Here is a 5073-nt window from a genome sequence, read left to right on the forward strand (position 1 = left end):
ACTTTTTGGATACTTTGTGCCTTATGTTCACTTGGTAAGTATGCATCCTTGGCTCTGCTTGTAGTAAATATCATCAGGTCACACAGGGAGATCTATTTAGATGAGCAAGACATATCAGATCGAAGTCTCTTTCAGACATTGTCCTGGTTGTGACCCCAGACTCTGGGAATGAAAGGTATTTCAGACAACAAGGACAGTTCCCCCATCAGACAATCAAACAAAGGGTCTAATTGTATGCTTCAGCATTTAAAATCCCAAACAAAAGCAGTTTTTAAAAGGGCGACTAAAATCTTGGAATGAATTATATCAAGGTAAGATATTTGAAATGGGTAAGATGTCTTAATGGAGAAAGGCACTTGCTGCCAAGCCTGACAGGCCGAGTTTGATGACTGGAATCCCCCGTGGTGGGAGGAGCAAACCAACTCCCGACCGACCGTCTTCCTCTAACCTTCACTGGGAACCCCTCTCTACTACTGCCCCAGTAAATAAATGTAATAAGAAGACCCGATAGACCGCTTCTAGAATGAGCTTGCTGATCTCATTCAGGGATAAATTGAGTGGAATGACCTTATTAACATTAATAATTTTGAACAGATGGATGCAGAAATTAAGTAGTTAACAAAACGACAGTGACTAACACAGACATTGTATCTATTTGTGAGATATGTCTGGATAAACAAGAATTCTCTTCAGAAAAGTATTTGAGATGTGACAGGGAAGATTTAAATGAGAGAAGAACCTTAAAGTTTTATGGGAAATTAGGATTTCAAGTGCTTGAGGCGTTTATCGGTTCCTTCAACCACAACATTCAGCCAGTTTATGCTGAGTCACGAATAAGAAGTATCAAGGTATTTGCCCTAGGCAAAGTGTGCTCCACGGGGCTATCTCTGTTGCCTTCTTCCTCCTCCTCCTTGTGGTCCTCCTCTTCTTTCTCCTCCTCCTCCTCCTCCTTGTGGTCCTCCTCTTCCTTTACTCTTTGTGGTGGAAAATAAATAGAGTTCAATAATGGACAAAAATGGTATTTGCTTCAGTTTTTCTTTTGTGTATGTACTAACACGTGTGTGGACCTGGGTGGGTTTGTTTGTTTATTTGTTTGTTTGTTTGTTTTTGTTTAAACCTTACAGTCTACTTTGGGATATCTGCAATTTTTCTTCAGTTAGAATTTTTTGGTGAAAGTAACAGTGTCTCACAAAATTACCAGGCCCAGAGAGTCAGCTAATCACTACCCCATGGTTCCTCAGTGGGTTCCTGTGCACACTGCAGAAAGTAACTGAGCTAAAGAGTTGTGACGACAGGCGGAGAGCATGTCAGTATTTAAGAATAATTCTGCTTGATGAATTCTCTGTTGAGGACAAGCTGGGATGTTAGGAAGCAGCTAGGCTGGCAATGGAAAAGCGTGGTCAAGGGCGAGGGGCAGGCCCGGGAGTCATGTGACATTCGTACTACGTGAACCTGATGTGTTAGTCCTTCCACATTCTTTCAGGTGTCTCCACAACCACTGAAGTAGTTTTTGTTGGAAATATGGGTCTTTTGAGAAGGAGTTAGCTTTACCAACCTACTTCTGCTACAGTTTCTTAGTAGTGGAAACATTCATTGTGTATCCCCACCCTCAAACCTCCAGCCCCCTGTTCCGAGACTGTCTGTAGCTCTGACTGGCCTTTGTGAATTTCCTTCCTATGCCTCCTTAGTTACAGGCATGTGTCACTAAGCTAAACTTTTTTTTACTCTAATTCTCTTTGGTATTTTTTTTTTAAAGATTTATTTATTTATTTTATGTATTTGAGTACACTGTTGCTGTCTTCAGACACACCAGAAGAGGGCATCAGACCCCATTACTGATGGTTGTGAGTCACCATGTGGTTGCTGGGAATTGAACTCAGGACCTCTGGAAGAGCAGTGCTCTTAACCACTGAGCCATCTCTCCAGCCCTCTCTTTGGTATTAAAAGATGAAAATACTCAGAGAAGTGGGCATGTCTGGTTATAAGGTTTACAATTAGTGAATTTCACATATCACTTAATCTGGCCCTTACAATAAACTTGTAAAGTAGGCAAAGTAAATAATTTTAACTCCTGATTTACAGACTCACAGGAGAAAGATAGTTTTTGCTTAGAGAAATAGAAAAGGTTTTATGGCATTGGGCCTTCAGCATAAAGTGTTATGTTAACCCTGGAGCTTTGATTAACTAAGGGATAAATATTTCAGTTTGGTTTTCTTTGACCTTCAGAAGCATAATGAAGTGTTCGCATGGTTCTGTCCATAATCTGAAAGAGAATGTATATGCTTATTCTCAAAACAAGTTTGGAAATTTTATTTTTTTGCATTTGATGTAGTGTGTGTGTGTGTGTGTGTGTGTGTGTGTGTGTTATCTTATGTAGCTTAGATTGACCTTGAGTTTCTGGTCTTAATGCCTCCATCTCTCAAGTACAGGGACACTGGTATGTACCATCATGACTAGTTGCCTTTTTAAAAAGGAAGAGTTAGAAACCTCTCTTTTAAGCCTATTTGCTTTCAATCTTATGCTTACAAATTATGGATGCAAGGCTCATGGATCAGACTAGGTGACTTTTTAGCTTCTAAGCAATTCTGCCCTTCCAGGGAGCCAGGCCCCAAAGCTTGAGTGTTCCCTAGCTCCCCGTCCTTGGACATCACACCCCTGAGAGAGTCACGAAATTCTGGTGGCTTGCCATTTAAAAATCTATCCAGAATCTGACCTCTTCTCACTACCATTCGCACCAACACTCTAGCCCAGGCCACCTTTGTGAGGGGACCCAGGGACAACTCAGAGGAATTAGCTCCTCACAGTGAACTCTGCCTGTCATCCTTGGCTGCAAGCACCTTTGCTACTGAGCCATCTCAATGGTCCCACAATTCCCCTTGATTCGTCTGTCTTCTCGCCTGCTAGAGGAGTTGATATATGATGCCAAATCGTTCTTACACTCTCACTGTTTTTAAACTGCATGGTCTGTTACATAGGTCCTAAAATGTCTTAGTTCCTCTGTCATGGTTGCCAAGGTAATTAAGTTTGTATAAGGCAATAAGCAGCTGCCAGTTCTATTCTTGTCTTATAGGTACTGGATATTTGTTTGCCAATATTAGCGTGCTGTGCTTTTCATAAGAGAAAGCTAACAGAAGCTTTGGGGATGGATCTTAGATGTTTATTACAGGAGACTTAAGTGCTTTCAGTGTCCACGAGGGCAGCCGTTGCAGGATTAGCGTTCCTGTGCCCTGTGTACTGCACTCGGGGGCTCCTTTCCACGAGGGCAGCCGTTGCAGGATTAGCGTTCCTGTGCCCTGTGTACTGAACTCGGGGGCTCCTGTTAATATGCTACACTTCTGCTTCCCACAGTAAACTTGAGAGAGCATTTATAAGAACTTTATTCTGATGCAGTAAAGTGAGGGATTTTTGATCAAAATTCCTTTTCTCATTTTACCCCCAAGGGATAGTTTTCGTATGCCTACAATTTATCCTCTTAGTTTTCCTTTTTTTTTTCTCATTAAAAACATACATCATATGTAATCTTAAAAGGAAAAAAAAATCTAATGGCCTTAAAGTGGCTTACAGGATCCTCCGTGGCCTGGCGTCCCCTGCCTCCAGGCTGTCTCCTGACAGGCTGCTTGTTCACTACGCTCCTGTGTCCGCCTCTCTCTACTTACATGTGCATAAGGCGGTACACTGCCCTGAGTTCTGTGGTAATCTGACCACAGGGGAAGATGTCCTCCCCCCAGCATGACCAAACCCCTCACACCTGACCTTTTTTCTTTTTCCTTTTTCTTTTTTTTTGTTTTTTTTTTTTTTTTTTTTTTTGAGACAGGGTTTCTCTGTGTAGCCCTGGCTGTCCTGGAACTCACTCTGTAGACCAGGCTGGCCTCGAACTCAGAAATCCACCTGCCTCTGCCTCTCCAGTGCTGGGATTAAAGGCGTGCGCCACCACCGCCAGGCCTAATCTATTTTTAATAATTGCACATCTGTATACTATTGCTAGGATGTAAATTCCATGGAATTAGGATCTTTTTCTGTTTGGTTTGATGGTAGTTCTCAAAGAAAATAGCACAGTGTCTAGCACACAGTAGGTACTCAAATCTTGGCAGGATGCTGAGCTGTACTATGTGTGAGCCTAAAGGGACACGTGTACTTATAGTCTTACCATTTGCTGTTTAAACTCCTTTACACTCATGTCATAGTGGAACTCCTTCAGTGCTTAACGCATGAGCTCAAACTCAGACAACCCAAGAGTGATGAAGTGACTACCAGTGTGGGCCGTTGGCGGGAGGGGGATGTGATGGTGGCTGCTCTGACACTTTAGATCTACACTGACACTACAAGACAGATGGCGGGTCTGTCTCTAGCGGAGCTGCGCCTCCATGTCAGCCTGAGAAAGTGCCTGTGAGAACGGGTCTTGGGTGAGGATTTGTAGCATGGCCACAGATCGGCTTAACTCGGGTCATGTCGTCTAGAAATGACAGTGATTCTGTAAGTTTCCGTACTGCCATGAACCAGTCCATCCCGAGTATGAAGAAGACAGTTTGGTTTCAATTGCTGTCATTGACTCTTATCCCTCCACACGACACTCAGCAGCTCAGCAGCTGTTTTCTTTGACTCAGTACTGGCCACTGGCCACTGTGTGACCTTTGTTCTAGGCTTTAGGCTTTAAATCACAAAAAGTCTTTCTCAAGATGATGGGCGTGGAAAACATGTAATGTATTCTTCATTAGCTATGTTACAAAATGTTTTAAGACAAGATCTTACTGTGGTGTAGGCTGGTTTCAGAATTTTTGTTTGTTTTGTTTGTTTGTTTGTTTGAGACAGGGTCTTTCTGGGTAGTCCAGGCTGTCCTGGAACTCACTATGTAGACCAGGCTGGCCTCAAACTCACAGAGATCCACCTGCCTCTGCCTCCTGAGTGCTGGGATTAAAGGTGTGTGCCATCATCCCTGACTTGGTTTCAAATTCTTAGTCTTTCTAGTTCACCCTCCCAAATATGGGGGTTGCAGGCATACATCATCATGGCCAGCCAGCAGTAGTTTTTCCTTCCTTCCTTCCTTCCTTCCTTCCTTCCTTCCTTCCTTCCTTC

At 43.0% G+C, this 5073-nt stretch overlaps 1 protein-coding gene across 1 annotated transcript in view; it reads left to right on the forward strand.

The window, feature by feature from the left end:
- Slc16a10 (solute carrier family 16 member 10) overlaps window positions 1-5073 on the forward strand; it is a 113800-nt gene that overhangs the window by 73897 nt on the left and 34830 nt on the right. The window lies entirely within an intron of this gene.

The sequence above is a fragment of the Grammomys surdaster genome, unplaced genomic scaffold (assembly GCF_004785775.1).
Source record: "Grammomys surdaster isolate TR1022 unplaced genomic scaffold, NIH_TR_1.0 190, whole genome shotgun sequence".
Taxonomy (NCBI): domain Eukaryota; kingdom Metazoa; phylum Chordata; class Mammalia; order Rodentia; family Muridae; genus Grammomys; species Grammomys surdaster.